Raw genomic sequence first — 21,144 nt, 5'->3', positions numbered from 1 at the left:
ATCCTAGCTATATTGCAGGTGGGCACAATCTGAAAGATACAAAAATAAATGGAGCTATTATGTAGCAGCTCTTTGGTGTTTCCATATGACTGCTTCTGGCTGTATTAAAGTTCACTGGATTTTGCAAACACAATCAAGTCTTGTTTCCCTAGACATTGCGGCTGTGCAGTGATTGTATGGTATAGCACATCACTCATTTGTCATTTACTGCTTGTACATGCCCAGGGAGCAGTTGATCTACTTGGTCTTTTGCAGAAAAATGTACCTAGATGGCCAGATATGAGTCAGCTATGCAGTTGTGCAAGACCCGAGTTGACAACCATGCAGCTGCATTACTGGATTATTGTGTCTGAGTGAATATGGTCACAAACACTTCTGTTTCTAGTTGATAGCTTATAGCTGGTTTGCATCCTGTCATCCAAAAGTTCTGGAAAAACAAGACTCAGTCTGAAAAGTATCAAATAAAGGTAGCCTGGAGTCATATAGGCATATTTTAAAGATATGCATTATGTATGTACCTACTATGAACAAGTGGGAAATGCACATTCAGGAGGTGTTGAGGTTCCAGAGCTGAAAGCTCTTAATAATGGAAGCCAGAAGTGGCTGGACAAATGGCAACAGGCTCTGTGGAGAAGACATACATTTAGCTTCCTTTCCAAATAATCCATATTCTTCCTTTTTTTTTTTTTCTTTTTTTTTTTTTTTTTCCCCCTCCACTTTTGGTACTTTTTAACCATAACAATGGTACTTTCTGGTATTAGTTTTTGGTACTTTCTAACCATGACAATGGGCAACACATTTTGTATTTAATTTAATTTAATTCTTCCTATTCACAAAAATAAATTTGTAAAATCAATGGCAATGTCATGTTTGTTATGTAAAAATGGAGTCTCACTGGTTGCTGTTTGCCTGCCACTTCCAACATCACATGTGGGTGGCATAAATATATATATTTTTTTCTTTTACAGCAAACATTTGCTAATGTTTCCATTCTATAAAAATATGATTCCAGTTTACTTAAATAAAAATTAACTGAGATAAATTTAGAAACAGAAGCTAATGAAATTTGTTGTTTGCATTTTTCATTTTCAAGTGTTTTCCGTATTCTTGTGAATATATTTCTATTGCTTATGAACAGCAACAGAACTTGTACTTGCATTACTGGGCAGAAAGGTTGCACTTTTGTATTTATAAGTAAAATAACAACTTTAGTCAGACTCCTCTTGAAAAAGAATGAGGATGTTTTTATCACATAAAAATGGAATTTGGAAAGTAGAAACTTAAGACCCAAGGAAAGTCTAGTAGAAAATGTTATATCAATGGATGTTCAAAAATCACAGAATCACAGAATTGCTGAGTCTGGAGGGCATCTCTGGAGGCATCTCTCTTTTCCAGTGTTTGTTGACAATCATGACAAAGAAGGTTTTTTTCTGGTGCTTGAATGGAATTTCCTCTATTTCAGTTTGTATCGATTGCCTCACTTGGTACCACTGAGAAGAGTCTGCTTCCATCTTCTTTAATCCCCTACCAGATATTTATACACATGGATAAGATCTTCCTGAGCATTCCCTTCTCCAGGCTGCACTGCAGATGTGGCTCACCAGTGCTGGAACAGAGGGGATGGATCACCTCTCTCAATATGCTAGTGACACTCTTCCTAATGCATCTTAGGAGGCTGTTGGCTTTCTTTTCTGTAAACGGACATTGCAGGCTTGTGGCCAACTTGCTGTCCATAAGGACCCCCATCTCCCTTTCTGCAAAACTGCTCTCCATCTGGTTGGCCTTCAGCGTGCATAGGGCTATTCCTCCTCAGGTGCGGGACTTGGCCTTTTTCTCTATTCACTGTCATCAGTTTCCTGTTGGCCCATCTCTCTAGGCTGTTGAGGTCCCTCTGCACAGCAGCATAACCATCTGCTATAACAATCACTCCTGCCATGTTCGTAACATCTTCACACTTGCTGAGAGTGGAGCCTGCCCAGTTGTACAAGTTATTACTGAAGAGACTAAACTGTGCTATTATCAGTCCTTGAGGTAAACCACCAGTGGGGACCAGTGTAATGTTCTTAAGGTGTGATTTCCCCTTTTTAAATTCATGCTGATTGATCCTTCTTGCCCTTGTTAGGAAGGGTTTGGAAATGGCTTCAAGGATTATTTGCCCCATCACCTTCAAAGGGACGGGACAAATATTAAAATTCAGATTTTTTTTCATATCTTATGCAAAAATAAATTGTGTTTATTCCAAAAAGACTTAAATTATTTGGAATTTCAGCTAGTACAGATTAATGGGTCTTCTTGGTGAATGTGTCTTCTTGGAGGTCTCTGACACTGATAACACTGATATTACGTTGTGTGAACTTCTAATAACTTTTCCAACAGTCTATAACACTTGCTTTTTGACCTAGAAGTGCCAAAGTGATTTTGATTTGCTAAAAGAAATTCTTTCTTCACAGGCTATACTGCCATAACTCAGATCACTGGCAGTTTTCAGGTAGGATCATCTGAAAAGGTGTGACTGGGGAAGAGAAAAGACCAAAACAGTAGTTGATTCTGGTTTGTTCCTTTCAAGTGGAGTAAGGAACTCTCTCTAAACTTTATGTTTGTAGCTCTGCCTGCTGCAGGTGTCCTGAACTTCCTGCAACTATACAGGAGACACTTTTTTTTTTTTTTTTCACTCCCTGCATAAACTATTACCCACAATCTGTACCTGAAATAGAATAAACCATCTTGACACTGGTTGATCAATTCTAATAATGTTCCAGTCAATCTACTGTTATTCACTTTCTTTGGCCACTGTCAACTTTACTTAGTAAAATAAGTATCTTAATATATTGGGTCACAATGAACTGAAATACATCATTACCATAGTTTATATGTGTTTGTCATTTTACAAGCACAACGCATGTGAAACTTTCTGCTACCCAAGATGAAGGGAATAAGTAATCTAGCACAAAGGCTGAATAGTCAATTCACATAGTCAATAGGTTCTCGTGTAGGGGAAAAAAATATATATATATATATGTATTGTCCCTGAATCCCCTTGGTAGTTTTAAAATATGTTTAAATAATTACTGTCTCAAATACTGTTCTAATACTTTTTTTTTTTTTTTTTTTTTCACCCATCTGGGTGTAATTCTCTTTTTCCTTGCAGTAGTGTACACAGTAGTCAGAAGTACTGCCACTGAACTTGGCAATTTTATGCTAGAGTAAAAGTGGCATAATAAATAGGAAAATCTTCCCAAAATGATACTGCTCTTGAGCTAATCCAATGAAAGCACTGTTGGGTCCCTAAAAGAAATACGTGGATTACCTGTGTATCCAGCAGCTTGGATACTTTCTAATGAATGAATTTCTGTGAAATCATATGGCATCAGTTATCATAGTACTGAAAATGACCCTGTAGAAGTGGCCTTGATAAACCCTTAATGAAAGAAGAGCGGTAGACTGGCTTTACAACAACCAACAAAAGAAAAAATGTTCTTCTCAGTATGTGACAGCTATTCTCCTTGCTACTGGGCTAAGATAACTTTCACCAAATTACTCTACTCGCCCCTCTTTTCAGTTTGATACAAAGTATGGCTGTTGGTTGCTTTTGTTTCTTTTTACCATGCGGAGGGATAATAAACTGTGCTTTCTTGATCTTCTTTCTGTCTAATATCTCAAACCTTTATCCTATCTGTGAATCATTCTCCTCCAGTGTTCCAAGGAAAGAATTAAATCTGCTTGCTGCCAAGATCTGTTTGAATGATGTCCACCTTTTGAAAACAACGGCAATTGTTTTCAAAATGGTTCCCAAAATGATCACTTCTGTGAATATGGCAATAGCCAGCCTACAGGTAAGAATGACACCATGGCATCCACAACACTGGAAATCTGATGACTGACATGACCTCTCAGCAGTTCATAGATCGCAATAGAAAAACACTAACGTAGCTGAGAAAACAAAACTACACAGTTCTATGTATCAGACTGAAATATGGCATTTCCTGTACATGCAATGTGTTGTGGTTTGTTTACAGAATAATTATTCTGATCTCATAAACTACATATGACTGTCACTTAATATCAGATCATCTTATATTCCATGACAATTGCTTTTGAGTTATTGTCTTGTTCTCTGCTGAATGCCATTGAGTTTAATGAGACAGTATCACCTTATTAGAATGCACCTAGGAAACTGTCACTGTGGCCAGGGTGCTTCTAAAGTGGTTGAGACAAATTAATATTGTCAAACCCAAGAGAGAGATTATAAATTCTCCTTTAAGCTGCCTTTGTGTCTTTCAAGGACAATTTACCCCCTGCAGATTCAGCTGATGCTTTAAGTACTTCACTCTGTCATTCCGTTAAGTGTTTTAAAATGCTTTCTAAACTCAGATTTTTTCTAACTATTTATTTATATGTAAAAGAAAAGCAATGCAACTCCAAGTTTTAAGGTATTTATATGGATAATAAATGCAGATGATAACAGCATTGTCAAGGGAACAAAAAGATTTTAAGTAATTATTGTGTATAATATTTACATTTAGCTGATGCATCTAGAAAACATCATTTGAAACAGTCAATATTCAGGTTCATCTTCATTGCAAGCAGTTTTTATTTGAAAGTAAGAGACCTATATTATTAAATATTTATTCCATTTCAGATAGAATTATTTTCAAATTCCACATACAAAACTCTAAAAGAATCCTCATCTCAAGTTCAGAGCAGTTTTAAGCATTCTTGTAATATGAAATTCATCATGGATATAAACAACAATGTCAAAACATTGATCTCTCCTCCTGCAGTGACACAACTCAAAAAAAAAAAAAAAATCAGTTTCTTTACCTTAACCAGATCTAAACTTGAATGACCTCAAACATTTTCACAACCTTTAATCATGCAGTTTCTCAAAGTGTGCGCTCTTCAGAGTGTCCTAAAGATTAACAAGGTCAACTTTCACACACCGAGGTTCACCCAGTAAACTCAGTAGGAAATATTTTTTCTTCTTTCTCCCAGGTAAGCCTCTACTTTTTGTGTCTCACTACCAAGCTTGCTGTGAGAGGGTCTCTTTGCTAGCAGATGGAGCATCGTCTCAGTACACCTTCTTACTGCTTGGAAATAGAGTTTTCTTGCACATCATTTCTGACTCATAAAAAGGTGGCCTGTAAAAATGCAATTACTTAAAAACAAATGAAGCCTAAAAATATCCAGATCATTAATGGAACTGTTGTATTTGTCTTCTGGATTTTTGGGCTCTGCTGTGAAATTTGATTTCACAACGTTGAGAATTTGAAGTTATACTCTTCCACAGCTCAATTTTGCATCTGAATACAATATTGAAGTAAAAAGGCTTGAAAAACACCCCTAAATATTTAAAGACCTACAATAAACATTTCAGGCCCAATATCTGGAACAATTTCATAAAAATCGAAACATTACATAGGAATATGACAATTCTGTAGAAATGTCACAGAGGAACAGATTCTGTTTTTCAATAGTTTTTCCTTCAAAAAAACTTCCCCTCTCTGCATGTAACTTATCAAAAATTACATTTTTTTAAAGTTGAAACCCAATACTTCAGATAATCTGAATTACTTATTTTAAAAAACATTTATTGAGAAATTTCAAAATTTAGGAAGATATACAAATGTATGCTAGTTTGGGCCATCATTGTATTTCAAAATACCAGTTGAACAAAAGTTCTGAATTTTAATTGAATTATAACATGATAATATGTCAACATTCTTTTTCTCCTCCCCCCCTCCCCACCCCCCCCACCCTTTTCTGAAACAAACTTAATACTAGATACAGGGAGTAAGACAAGACTCAAGTACTTGAAAAATCAAGCAAGCAAGTAGGAAAAAATCCTTACCTGAAGTAAGTCAGTCAAATTTATTTCTATTACAATTCATGTAGATACCATATTTAATTTTAGCCAAATATATTCCTTCATCCAATACTCTCTCTCTCTTACACCAGCACATACCTTCAGTGCAAAGTTAGAGATCCAGAAGATGACTAAAAGAAGAATGCTCTGAATTATAGTAGAACATTGAAAAAAATGCATAGGGAAAGATCACAAGATCTAGGTATAGTGCAGCTTCTTCTTTAAGTTGTATTATTTGCATTTCAAATAATATTGATTTATTGAGTGTTTTTTTTCAATAACATTTATGGTTCCTATTCTTTATCATGCTCCCATTTTACTGATGTTTATATGTTTCTTTGATTTTTGACTTTCATCACCCTCTTACTTCTTTGTTATTTGAGCCATGAAATAGTCTGTCTTAAAATACACAAGATTACCATTGTTTCAAAATATTTTTGATTAGAGTTTACCTTTGCCTCAAATAAGACATCCAAGTAATTTTCGTGGCAGCCTAATCTGGAAGTGTAGCATATTGCTGCTATATGTTGTGCAAAATTTATGTTGTGCTATGTGCTAGCAGTTGGGGAAAACTGGACTTGCAGATTTGTAGAAAAAGTAAAGGAAAGGGACAAGAATACTTTGAAAATAGCTGTTCCATGTTGTTTTCTCCATCCCCAGCTTAATATTTGCAATATTTTTTTCTATTCATTTCTATAACTTCATGATCATTGAGTTTTATGATTAAAGTACCCGTTGTATCTAATGTTTCAATAACCCATCTCATACTAGGCAGACCAGAATTGGTTATTTTACAATAACAGATACATTTAGCCCAATCTTGTTAGGACATTTTTGAAGTCCAGAATGAATTAAGGAAAGGAAGAAAACATAATTAAAAAGCCTCCGTCTTAAAACCATGACTCTTAAGGCCAATGAAGCAGACTTCTTTGGAGTCTTAGGCAATCTAAATTAGGTAGCTTTTAGACTGAAGGAAATTAGTTTATATATAAACATAAAAAATATGCCTTGAAGTATTTCTGACTACCCAAAGGAAACAGCCTATCATCTTGTCAAACTAGTAAGAGGTATACAGGAAATAAAAGGGAGGTTTTGTAACACTTTATTTACAAGAGACGTTAGTTTCCTTTCTAAATGAAAGAACTTAACCATTTTATGAGTAGGAACCAGTTTGAAACAAACAAACAAACAAAAAATTCGAACTACATCCTCTACATCCTCTCTTTTTCTCAACTACTTATTCTGCACTAGTAAAGATAGTTCTGAATGAATTTCACTTTCATACAATTACATTAATTACATGATGAATTTACATCATACATTCATACATTACATGATCACATCATGTATGATTACATCATACAATCATACATGATGAAATTACAATGAAATTACATTTCATACAATTACATACAAATACATTAACACATGCTGTGTTAGAATAAAGTTGCTTTGTATTACTCAAAATCAAATAACAATGGAGTCATGAACTCCACTTTTTTTTTTTTCTCTATAAAATTCCAGAAGTTTTCTACCTAGACTGTCATACCTCTATTACTTTCATCCTCTTTCTTGGAGAGGGTCAGGAGAAAGGCAGCCTTGACAAGGACACTGACCTGAGAGTCAACAGAGTGGACCATGAGTACCTGATCTTTCAATGGCTTTATGAACTTGGGTAAATCTTTTGTGACCAAGTTTGAAAAATGTTGTTGTTTTAACTGATTAGCTGTGAAGAGAAGAAAGAAGGAATTAATAGCCCTGTGTTATGTTCACAAAATTGAGCAGGCTGGCATAAAATTTGTTTATGATGATGATTAGAGGGGAACAGGCTTTCACTTCCCTATAGCTTAAGTATCAGCATACCTTCAGGAGTCTAGGTGTAAACCCAAGTTTGTAATTAATACCTAATGTCATTCGTAATACCTAATGTTCAGGGAGAGCGGTATTAAATGTTACAACCTTCCAAGTAGATTGGAATCCATAACCCCCAAAGAGCATTTTAATCATTACACTTCATCAGGAAGATGCTCTGAGGGATGAGTAACCCTCAACCTGTTTTCTTGACATTGTTCCACTTCACATAAGTATTTAGGTATCTTCCAAAGAGATCACTCATCCTGAGGAAAGAACCAGTGCACCAGTTCCTTATTCCACTAATATTTTGCTTATTTGTCTTGGAAAGGAAAGGGAAAACTAATTTTCCCTCCACCTATGAGTGTGAACTGACCAGTTACATAATCAGTTTCACATGGCCTTATATCTAATTACTATATCTATATACATCTATATATATCTATATATACTTATAGATATATATATATAGATCTATATAGATAGATAGATATATCTATCTATACATATCTATATATATCTATATATACTTATATATTACTATATATATATATATATATCTAATTACTCTGTAAATGGAGTAACTTCAACGGAAAAAGAAAATTTGGAACATTTAGTATGTGAGGTTTCTCAATTAAAAATCAAATCTAAGGCTCCACAGATGGAGAATGGAAAAGAACAAGATCTTCTATATCCTAAAAACAGTCTGTTTACAGCTTTCCAGACTATTGTCAGTTTAATGTCTGCTCTGTATGTGACTGATCTGATAAGTGTTCTTGGAGAATGTTTTACTTAGGACCTGATGATAACTGCCTTGTATGCCTGTTTTGCCCAACTTCTCAGGGTATACGGGTCTAAAACAGGTTTGGACATGATCAGATGGTCTTCAAGTATCTAAGGAAATTTAATTATGGAAATTTACATCCTGATGGATTTAAGGATTACCTTCATCCTTAGTGTGAGGTTTTGGGATACAATTAGAAATGTAAATGTATGGAGTCATAATACCTAACTTTGTTATCTAGCACTTCTATTTTGTGTACAATGCTTCCATCCTAAAACGTTCTTCTATAAAAAGGACAAAGTAAAATATCTCCAATTTATATGCATTGTGCAACCAAATGTATTAAATCTCACAATATTTAATGATCAGATATGAGACAATGGAGGAAAATGTGAACCCTTATAGATAACTAACAAAACACACCTGCTACTATGATATTAAAGAATTTATTCAGTGGCCTTACTGAATGTTTTATCTTTGCCAGAAAACAAACAAACAAACAAACCTGCAAAGATTATGCTGTTAAAGCTAGCTAGAGAGTTCTCCTCATCTGCAGGATTCTACAAACATTAACTAATTTATAATCATCTATGGCATAATTGAGGTTGCAATCAGATTTTCCTTTTTCAATTGATTCAGTAGTTAATGATGATAGGATGCCTAAGTTTAGAATAGTTGTCCAGTATCACAAAAAGCAAATCATAGTATTTTGTTTTAAAGAAGAAGAAAAAAAAATAGCATTTCTGTGTCAGTCAAGAGAGTACCAGCAATGAGAAGGTAACACTACAGACAGAAAGCAGAACCTTTGCTTCAAATTCAAAGTTAGGCATGGGGTAGAGGAGGTGGCTGTCAGAGGGTGGAGAAGGGCATGGAAGTTCTGCTCCAGGACATTTCAGCCATGCCAGAAAGCTGCACCATTATTTGCCCAGTTTTGCCTGAATCTGGGTTGACGGAAAATATCTTGACCACATGAAGGATGTTCATCTTAATTTCCCTCAGTGTTGATGTCTTGAACCACCTTGAATACTGGCAATAGCTAATAAGCTAATTGCTATAGGTTGAAGCAAAATGAGCTTATTACCCGACACCTTGCCATCTTCATTAGAGAAGATTTATGCTAACTATAGAGAAAACATCACCAGATTTATAGACCTAAAGTAATAAATGCAAAGATGCTCTTTAGTCAGCAAAAGGACCCTTGTGGAGATTTATATCAGAAAGCCACTTCATCAGTCTCTGATTAATAATTTATTAAAAGCATGGACTCATTCCATTATTTCTTTCTAATATTTTCACTTTTTTTCTTTCTCCATCAAAAACATAATTCATTATAATATGCTATCAAGGGTGACTGGTGTTACTGAAGATGAACTTTAAAAAGAAATATGCAATTATTTTTTAAAATATATGAAAAGTTTCGTGCCCACAGACTTAAAAATGACAAATAATTATAAACTTAAAACAATATTTGACCATCCGCTATTACTTCCTGAAGACAAATATTGGGAATACATTTTCACAGGGTTGAATAATTTTATCGCCAGCAATATCATCTCTAGTTATTGAAGTTGAACTCTTAATAGTGTTAACTCCTACAAAGATAAAACTAAGGATAAGAAAGTTTTGGCTGAATATTGAGATAAACAGTGAAATCTATTATACTCTACCATCATTTCTAGAAGCACATCCTTTTCATATTTATTTTAACCTCACTGCCCCACAAGTCATGCTGATTTCAAGATCAAGGCACTTTATGGATTTTGACTTTAAACACAGCTGATTGAGAAAGAAGACTGCATACATTTCAAGTTAACCTTTCTGTGATTGCTTCTATTTTCTTCTTTTTATACAGCACCCACTTACCAGGCATTCTAAAGTTCTGAATAAGAAATATGTCTGCCTGCTTAGGAAAGAAATCACTCTTATTTTTTAACTCCATTTGCAAAACATTCTTCCAGATATATAGTATTGTCAGATGTAATGTGTGACTTTTACCATCTCCTTATAGAAAATATTTTGGCATAAGGAAGGGATTTCTCTACATTCTCTACACATTCTGTCTTTTCACTAATTAATTTAAAAAATATATACACTCGGGAATGAAGATGGTCAGATAACATGATACTGCAGTACCAGTTGTTTGCATATATTTTTCCTGATGGTTTAGAACTGGTGACACAGTGTATTAGTGAGTCTTTCAACATCCCATGCGTCAACTTTCCTGAACCTATGAAGAAGAAAAGATGTAAGAAAAAAAAAATAAATGAATTATTGATTGATTTGGGGATGTGAGCTTCACCTGTGGTGATTAGAGGTGATTTCTTGGATTTGTTACCCACACAACACAATACATATGTGTTATATGCGTACATAACTGAACTTATATGAAAAGCTGCACTAGATTTCTTATGTTCTTATTATGGTCAGCCTTCAGCCTGGCAGATGAGGAAGCAATCCAGCAGTGTCTTTAGTCATTATGAGAAATACCAATCTTGTCAGTTAATTTCACACAAAACTGTGTGTGACCAATAATAACTCTTACTCGTGTCTGTTCTTGTGAGATATAAGCATATTATTTTGGGATGAACAGTCTTTATGATGTGCCCAACATGCTTTATTTCATGCAGTCATCATGAGGGAGATGAGCATGAATAGGACATAATTAATGATGAATTTGTAGTAAGTAATTTCAGATATTTATACTTCAGAAATTCATCAGAGTAAATTAATTACAAATGCTATACAAAAATCTAGGATGTATATTGGTGTGTTATTTTTCTCCATTAAAAACATAGAAGTGACATATATTGGAAACTCATTGCAAATGATCCATCTTCAAAGATATCTTGTTATTATGTGATAATGTTTTTGCTATTTTCAATCCTAATATGGGGTGTGATATAATTTATCAAGCCAAACCTTCCCAAAGCATACCTGGAGAAAGCAGCTCTGGATAGTATATTTTGTGATTTCTGGAAGACAAAATTATCTTAGCCAATAATATATTAAAAGCCTTTTGTTACATACTGTTCCTATGACTCTTAGGTGACCTATTATTCTATTTAGATGGCTTGTTAATTAGAGACTGAGAGACTTATATATAATATATATTATATATTATGTATTTATACATATACATATACATATATGTAATACAGTACATATATATATATATAAATATTATATATAAAATACTAAATCTCCAATATCTGTTCTTCATAATCTAGTTGTACATTGGGTATGTAAATAACAAGCTTATATTTAAACTAATGCCCACATTCACTCTGGTATGAAAAACAAAAAACAAAACAAACAAAAAAAAAAAGAACAAAACCAAAAAAAACAGTTTTCAGTTATGTTTTCAGAGAAAAGATAAAATTTGAACATTTTTACATCCAGATTAGTGTACTACAGAGTACAATGGTGTGGAAGGTGCTAAGGGACCCCCCACATGCCTCCACCTCTGTGAGAATGAAGAAGGTTCAGCATGGTATTCTTCTCTTTATTCAAAACTACATCTTTTTTTAAAATAAAGATTAATAAATTATGAGCCACATTTTTCACATGGGCATTTGTATTAGCCCAGGATTTCTGCTCATCATGTCACTAGTTTCTCAGGGTTTTCAGTCTCCTGTTGACTCTAAAAATGTACCTTCTGGTGATAGTTTAGAAAAGATGTATATAGAAAGAAGTCAGGTTTACATAAATCATAGAATCATTAATGTTGGAAAAGACCTCCAAGATCATCTGGTCCAACCATCACCCTACTACCAATGTCACCCACTAAACCATGTCCCTAAGCACCACATCCAACCTTTCCTTAAATACCCCCACAGATGGTAATTCCACCACCTAGGTCCCTGGGCAACCCATTCCAACACCTAACTACTCTTTCTGAGAAGAAATGTCTCTTAATTTCCAACCTGAACCTCCCCTGGCACAACTTGAGGCCAACAAAGTTTTGCCAATCTCCATTTGAGAAGAAAGAGGATAAATATTTCTGAGGAAAATAGAAAAATGTTTCCTGTGGATGTTATGTTTATGCAAAATTGGCTGCTGCTAGCTCAAGGTCAAAACTCTCTCCCCCCTCCCTCCCCCCCCAGTCGTTGGAATATAGCTGTATCTAACCGTGCATTTTCTCTTTGTATGGTATCTTCTGCCTCCATTAAAATCATCTTGTAGTGCAATCTCCACTTTTGATTATGCTTTGGTGGTTTTATCCTGCTGGGCAGCTGAACACTACCAACAGCTCTCTCACTCCCCCTCCTCAACGAAAAAGGGGGAGAAAATATGATGGAAAGGGCTCAAGATAAGATAAGGACAGAAAGATCACTCAACGGTTATCATCATGGCCTAAACAGACTCAGCACAGGGAGATTAATATAATTTATTGCCTATCACTAGAAGACTAGAACAGTCAGAAACCAAAAGCAAACTAAAACCACCTTCCCCTTATCCACCCTCCTCCTCCCAAGCAGCTCAGGGGAACAGGGAATGGGGGCTGCAGTCAGTCCCTAACGCTTCACCTCCGGTGCTCCTTCACGGTCACTCTCTGCCCCTGCTCCATGTGGGGTCCCTCCCACGGGATGCCGTCCTTCCCGAAATGAGCCTGTGGGCAGGCTCTTCAGGTTCTCTTCAAGAACTGCTCCCACATGGCTCCGTACCATGGGGTCCATCCCTCAGGAGCAAACTGCTCCAGCACGGGTCCCCCACGGGCGGCAGCTCCCCCCAGACCCCCTGCTCCTGCGGGGGCTCCTCTCCACGGGCTGCAGCTCCGGCCCGGGGCCTGCTCCTGCAGGGGCTCTCCATGGGCCGCAGCCTCCTCCAGGCCACATCCACCTGCTCCACCGGGGGCTCCTCCACAGGCTGCAGCGTGGAGATCTGCTCCATGTGGGATCCATGGGCTGCAGGGGGACAGCCTGCTCCACCAGGGGCCTCTCCCCAGGCCACAGGGGAACTGCTGCTGCGTGCCTGGAGCACCTCCTGCCCTCCTTCTGCACTGACCTTGGGGGTTGCAGGGCTGCTTCTCTCACATTTTCTAACTCCTCACTCTCTCAGCTGATGTGTCACAGCAGGTTTTTTTTTTTTTTTTTTTCTTTTCTTTCTTTCTTTCCCCTTTCTTAAATCTGCTCTCCCAGAGGCCCAACCAGTGTTGCTCACTGGCTCAGCTCTGACCAGTGGCAGGTCCCTTTTGGAGCCGTCTGGAGGTGGCTCTGATCTGACATGGGGCAGCTGCTGTGCTCTGCTCACCCCTGCAGCCTTCCTGCTACCAAACCTTTGCCATGTTAACCCAGTACATATGCTAGAAAAATACATGATAGATAAATGCTAGAAAAATAAGTGATACCCTGGATAAGAAGAAACTTATGTTAAAAATCACACTGGACAAAAATTACAGACTGAAATTGCTGAAACCTGTAACAGATTTGCTATATGCAATGCATTTAGATATAGACAGAAATATTTTTAGTATTATTGAAACCAAATATTCCTGGGAAAAGTGGGAAATCTTTTGCTATCTTAAGTTTCCAAATACATATGCAGGTGAAGATATAACATTATCTAGAACCTACATTTGGACCTGAGTGGGGAGGTCAGAGGAGTCATGCAGAAACATTCTGGTAATTAATCACATTAAAATCATGTTGGGCTTAAGCATTACACCAAAAAAGAAAGGGGAAAATACTCTATTCTGCAAATAAAGTAATGTTTTAAAGATCAGAAAATATAAAAATAAGAGTTGCCAAAAGTCAAGCAGATCTAGATCCAGCAAAGGAAATCAATCAATTTTTTATCCAAGACAGACCAGGGTGTATGTAGTGGTTAAACTTTCCATACTTTTTAAAAGCAAATGTTTTAAAAGCAAACAAGTGGCTTTTGAATTTGATAGATTTCAAAGCATACAGGGAAAATGTTTGTTTTGGGATCTGGGGTATTCTATCATACTCCTTGATGAGATCTTTTGCCTTCTCTATTGTCTGGGTTAAAAATGCTTGGATGGAGATGGCAAGAAAAAAATAAACAGCTCAGTTTGCAGGCCTTTGAAGCTAGGTCTGATAGCAAAGTGATGTATGTATATACAATGCCCAAAAAAGGAGCTAACTTACTCAGGACTCTGGGAATTGGCTTATCCCAAGTGATATATTCTGCCTGCTAATCCTCTTTCTCCTCATTTCCTATCTTGTACACATAGAATTGATATGGCAGTGGAAGTTAGTACAGTTTTCCTCTCTCCAATGTTGTGGAGATTCAAGCATGGCATGCCAGTGTAGGGGCTTCTAGGATCTGCGTGGCATGTGTCTGCATCATGCTAGAGAGCCCATTTCCTTACATACATTTATATTTTTGCTTGAGGTTCTGTCTTTTATTCCATGTTCAACCATTTCTATTATAGCAGTTTGGAGGTAACATAAACGTGATATAAAACACAAAATTGGGAGTGATAGATCACTATAAAATGTTTTCTAAAATCTAAGGAATGAAATGGTCTTCTGTAAAATCACCATTATGGAAACAATGGCTTTTGGTATATAAAGAAGCCCTTTTTAAGTGCTATAAAATATCAAACTTTCACATCTTGTCAAACTTCACAAAGTTGTTGGGGTTAGTTCAAAGCTCCATTTAGCTGCCATGTATTTTTCCCCTTTATTTCCTTTTCCATCATTTTTGATTACCAAGATTTGATGAACTGTTATCACAAAAACATAAGTAGTGGCCACTTGAATCAACTTGCTTTTCTGTCAAGAATGTCTCAGCAGTAGCTTTCATTCCTTTGAAAGATTTCTCTTCAAGTCAGATGGAAAGCATTATTTTATAACGAAGTACCTTACTGCTTTATAGCTCAATTTTCCAATGCTTCTGGAGAGAGACAGAAAGACTTAGGAGTTGAAGGCACTTGGCACCCTCCAGGAGGCACTCCGCACAGCAGAGGATTGAATCATTAGATATGGTATTTTTCATAGCACACATACAAAAAATATTGGCTTTGAGCTCTGTTTTGTGAATCTGTACAATGTTCTACTTCCTGGTAATACTTTTACAAGTACTGTACTTGCTATACTGTAATCAGAGATTGTTGGATTGTTTTTTAACCTGCTTCTGTAAATATTATACAAGACCTATTGTTGTGAAATGTAATGTTAAATATGGTTTCCTTAGGTAGTTTCACAAGGACAGGATTCATTCTCTTATCTGTTGAGGAGTCTTTTTTGAGATACAGTGAGCACTGCTTAATTGCTATGTGTTTTCCAACACATCTCTAAAGCTTGTGACATTTTTTTTATTAGAATGTGGATCAGAAGAATAAGTGGCAAAGGAGAGCATAAGTGCTATGCATTCAGGTGGGTTGCAAGTATCCTGGCATATAGGTAAAATAACATAACAAAATTAGGTGAAAGAAAAGAGGATGGTGAATGATGTGTGGATAGTTGGGAAAGTTATATCAAGACCAGCTGAGGTGCTAGAAATGGAAATTTTCATTAATTTCATTAATTTCTGTGATTCTGTGAAATTAATGAAACTAGTGTTTCAATGTCCAAGAACAAAGAGGAAAGAGATGTAAGGAGAGGAATTACAGAAACCATATTGAGAACATGACACATTCTTAGGTAGACTGCAATAAATAATGGCTGAAGATAAAAGTGAGAGTCCAGGCAGCAGTGGACCAGAGAGACCCAACCATAGGAGCAAAGAGAACCTGTAGAGGGAAGTCAGATATGGGGGGGGGGGAAGCATGATGTAGGGAAGAAAATTCACAAAAAAACCCCTTACTTTTCCAGTAACAACTTACTAGCTGTTAGGTAACTCATACATGTTTTGTCTAACTGTTAGAAATTCAGTGTCCATAAGCATCGCAGTTTTGCTTGCAGTGTCCTTTACCTGCCAATTTATATTTCCTAGATATAGCTTTAGTACCTATGGGCTGCTGGGAGTTTTATTTTCTGAAATGTGATGAAAATTTATAGTGTTGGAAATCTTAATTTTTAGTACTGTGGTGCCACTGGGCAGGAAGGGATGAAGCATTGATATAATTGTGAGAATATGGTCAGGGAGATTTGAAACGTGGAATAGAAGGCACAGAAAATAACGCACTGAAATAAAAGAAGCCAGTAGAAATAAAAACAAGAGAGCATAAAAGTAATTGAATAAACCATTGAATTTAATTATGCTACCAAAATACTACTGAAAAGACTGCATGGATTTATATACCATATAAACTAGTTCATATTAAAAAAATATATTATAATTCTTCAATTAAAAAATGTTAGGTTTTTAAATTTTATTTTGTAATAAAATGTTGCAGTTTTAAACTGAGAGGTTTAGGAGGTAAGAGAGGTATTTTGAAATGTATTTTGGGAGACAAAATCTAAGCATTTTTAATAGAATATTGAAAATTCTTATTTTTATTCAAGAAACCCTTTAAAATAGATTGTGAAATGACTGTCTTTAAAACCAATGCAGCATTGTTTTAATTTCTTCAAAATCATACTTTTAAAGTAACTTTATCTTAATAGAGTTTTGTTTTCATTTCATAGGAATCTTTTTTTTCAAGGAAATTGTATTTGCATTATTTCTATTTTATAGTTTCATTTTGCAGTGGTTAAAACTACTTTTATTCTTGACATCAGAGAAGCAGATTAGACAGGCACTCAAGATATTTATAAAAATAAGAAATCTTATATTCATTTGGAATTATTAAAATAAAGTAAGATAGACAGGACTTTGGGCTTCTTGTTCTTCCATTTTCTTCCATTTTCCATTTCCAGGAGAAACATGTGAAGATACCACCCAATGCTTGAGACGTACTGGAAGTTGCTGAGAAATTGAGATATAGTCATGAGTAAACAGTGAGACTATTGAGAATAGTCACAGAGTAAACAGTGACTATTTGCAAGACCAGCTATTTTAGTATGTCAGGTACAAGGTTCTAGCCTGAGTTCAGAGAGTAAAGTAAATTGCTTGATCATGCTTAGAGCAAGTGTTTGCAGATACACTTTTGGGTTTGTCTGGAATTCTTGAATATGTCATACTAGCTAATATATTTTGTGGAAACCAGAAGACATCCAGTCAAGGAAGCTATGCTGCAGAATCTCTATTATTGTGCTCCTTAACTGCCGACTGCCAAACAAAGGTTTTTAAAAAACTTTTTTGTTTGTTTGTTTTCATTATATCATGCATTGTTCTTATGGAGGTTTCAAGGTCTGAAAGCTGTAGAAATCTACTTCTTCAGTAAATTCCATAAATAATTATTGTGTCAGAGTATCACATTATATATCAAGAGAAATTTCCTAAGTTGGAAATAGCATAAAGGCCTTTAAATTTTTAGCATGCTACATATTTCATCATTTATTCATATTACATCAAGTTACAGCTGCAATGGTACATTATACAAAAGCACTAGGCCATTAGGAAGAACAAAAATAAACACAAAATACAATTGGATTTTGAGTAGCTTCATTTTAAGTGAGCAAAAATCAGAAAGAAAAGTTTCTATGGTTTGACAATAATTCTTCATTCTCAGCTCTTATCTGGGTCTCTGTGAACGCTAGAGAAAAAACTTCTGAAGATAATTCTGTCTTCTTTCACTCTACCTTTGTCTTCCTCTTTTTACTGTGATGTAATTCATGACTGAAGAATTCAGAGTAATTAATTAAACAGAACACCATATTCAAACATAAAACCATTTCTTAAAACAAATGAGGTGATTCAGTTGGGTCAATTGGTGATTCAGTTGGGTCAATTTCTTCCAGAATTTAGATTTTTGGCAATATAACAAAATATATGAAACACTGAATTCTACTGGATTATGCTGCATTAGATCAATTAAGTGAATATAACTCCTTAATAGCATGACAGATTAAGACAAATATTGAAAAGTGATGAGCTTTCTTTGCCAATTGCATGAAGGGTTAAAAATTTGTATGATAAAAAACATCGCTTGTATTAACTAAAATTGTATTTTTTGAATTGTCAGTTTAACATAGCGAGGCAAAGACATTTAAAGATACCTTTTATATTAATCTTACAAATGTATTTGAGCTGGGGAGAGCAATAAAAATGAAATCTCTCAACATATGATGTCCCACAGGCACATGTATAGTGCCATATTCTCACTGTATCCGTTAATAGTTAAAATCCCGGTGACACAAATGCGAACATCATCTGTTTCTTAAATAATTAATTTTATCATAATAATTGCTCCTCTTTGTTGTCCTTTATCTACAATTTCAGGAACTCCAGTTGCACTGATCTACTCTCCTAGCTTTATAGCAGAACACCAGAAGTTACAGGACTCTGCTACCTGTAGCAAAGAGAAGCAGGAATTGTCACAGCATTGCTTTGGTTTATCAGAACTTCCTGATTTTCCAGAGTCACTTCACCTCTCAAAATCTGTAGCCTGAGGGTGAAAATTGATAAGAAACTGTTTTTTTTTTTTTTTTGGTTTGTTTTTGTTTTTCATTTCAGTTCCTGGCACTTTTTACACATGATACTGAAGCATGCTTTTTAAAAATGTTTGCAGTATTTCTTATTGCTGGAAATGAAACTGAAAAGGTCAGTCAAATACTTTAGAACTTTTAAAGTAAGGCACCGTTTTTTTTTTCTTCAGGATTAGAAATGGTTCAATATTTGATGATTTATTTTTTTTACTATCTACTTATGAAATCGCTACTTCTTAAAGGCTCTTAGCAACAATAACTGTTAATAAGGACTACCCTCTACCAAACAAAACAAGAATACCCACCGGTATCAGTTTGCACAAATTATTTGATCCAAGATATGCAGTCCTCTAATCTATGAGAAGTTTTCTATGGAAGTTCAAATCTAAATCATAACTCACCACAAGGGAAAAAATATTTAATCATAAAGAAAATACAAATATATATGTATATATTGCTGATAAGCTCATGATCCAGAAAGATGAGAAGGAAATATTAATCCCAAATTAACCACATGATAAAACACCAGTGTTCACATCAACATAACGTGTGGACTAAAGTACCTACCTCTTCTTCTTTCAGTTCCATCTTCTTAAATGTTTATTTTCTCATTCTTTTCAAATCAATAGATACAATAGATGAAAATATCAGAGACTGAAATTTTCAAACTTGGATTTGACATTTTCCATTGGGTGGAGTTTATTCCTTCTATTTACTGGTGTCAACCAGGTTTCAATCTCATGCTGAGCAGATGCTTTACTAATGCTTTGCACAGTGGTTAATCAAATATTTATGCAGCACATGAATGAAATATACTTACATTTCACTGCAGATGATTGAGTAAGTTCTATACAATTTCCCCCGTGAATAGAGTCACTTCCAAACACTTTCAATTATTCATGTCCTAATTTGCAAATATTGCAAGGAATTCTTATCTGGCAATGCTGCTAGTCCCGTAGCTGAGGAGAAGCAATGAAATAAATCCTTCCATGGATAGCAGATATATGATAATGAGTGATTCTGTTCTCTCAATATTGTATGCTCAGTGCCAGGTCCTGGCTAATCCGGAAATCAGTGCTAATATAAACATATATAATTTTTCTCTCTTTCATTACAGCTGAAACATTCTGACACTTTGTGTGCTCTGGAATTTTGAAATGCATGGGTGGTTTAATCTTAAATAATATGGAAAAATCTTGTGAAAATAATATATCAAAAAACAACATATGCAAAATCTTGCCTTTGCCCTCAGAAATGTAGATTAGAAGCATTTTGAGGAATTTGAAATGGACAGATAAAAAAGCCAAGGTCCTGATTCTGCAGACTCCTTGTTTTTGTAGTCCTTACTCATACAAACGGTTTCATTTTAATTTTGCTGTAGTAGGCAGTAATACATAATGTATACTTTATTACCTTTCAGTTGTATTTTTTGTTGTTGTTGTGACAAGCAGAATGCATGATTTTATTCTTAGGTAATACATTAAACATTAATTGGAATTCTACACATAATTAAGATAAATGTGTAGTTAACCGCCACACAGTACTATGTCTATAAACCAAACAAAATTTAAAAAGGAAAAAAAAATATTGCTTCTTAAATCTGAGCTGGCATCAAGCTGGGAGGAGCTGCAAACACACTTTAGGAGATTATTAAAATACAAAATGATCTTGAGAAACTGGAGAAGTTATCAGGAAAAAAAAAAAAGTAGTTCACTAGGGAGAGGAACACTAGTGCTTTTACATACATGTTGGGACAACCAGATTCTCCCACAAAAAGCAAACAAACAAACAAAAACAAAAACAAACAAAAACAAACAAACAAACAAAAAAAAAAAACAGAATGAGACTAAACTGATCATATTAGTGTTACACTGTGGTAAACGGTATTGTCAACATGTCAAGCAGTCTTTGTTTTTAAGACCTTACTGATAATGCTTCAGTTTGAATATTTTGCTCAAATGTTGGAGCTGCGTTGTAAGCAAGACACAGACCATTGAGAGAATATTGAGAAGACAAGAAGAAGCAACAGTGCTCTGTTGTATATGACAGTCTGAAGAAATTGTAATTTAGGAAAGAGAGCTTGGTGTTTACAGTTCAAACTTTGTAAGAAACAGCTATGTATGAAAAGGGAATGTCCAGTTATAATACCAGGAAAGTAAAGGTCTTCAGCTGTAAGTACTCACATTTATAGTAGACATTAGGAAAATTTT

This window comes from Cygnus olor, chromosome 1 (genome assembly GCF_009769625.2).
Source record: "Cygnus olor isolate bCygOlo1 chromosome 1, bCygOlo1.pri.v2, whole genome shotgun sequence".
NCBI lineage: Eukaryota > Metazoa > Chordata > Aves > Anseriformes > Anatidae > Cygnus > Cygnus olor.
The sequence above is the reverse complement of the archived record's forward strand: the minus strand, read 5'-3'. Positions refer to the sequence as shown.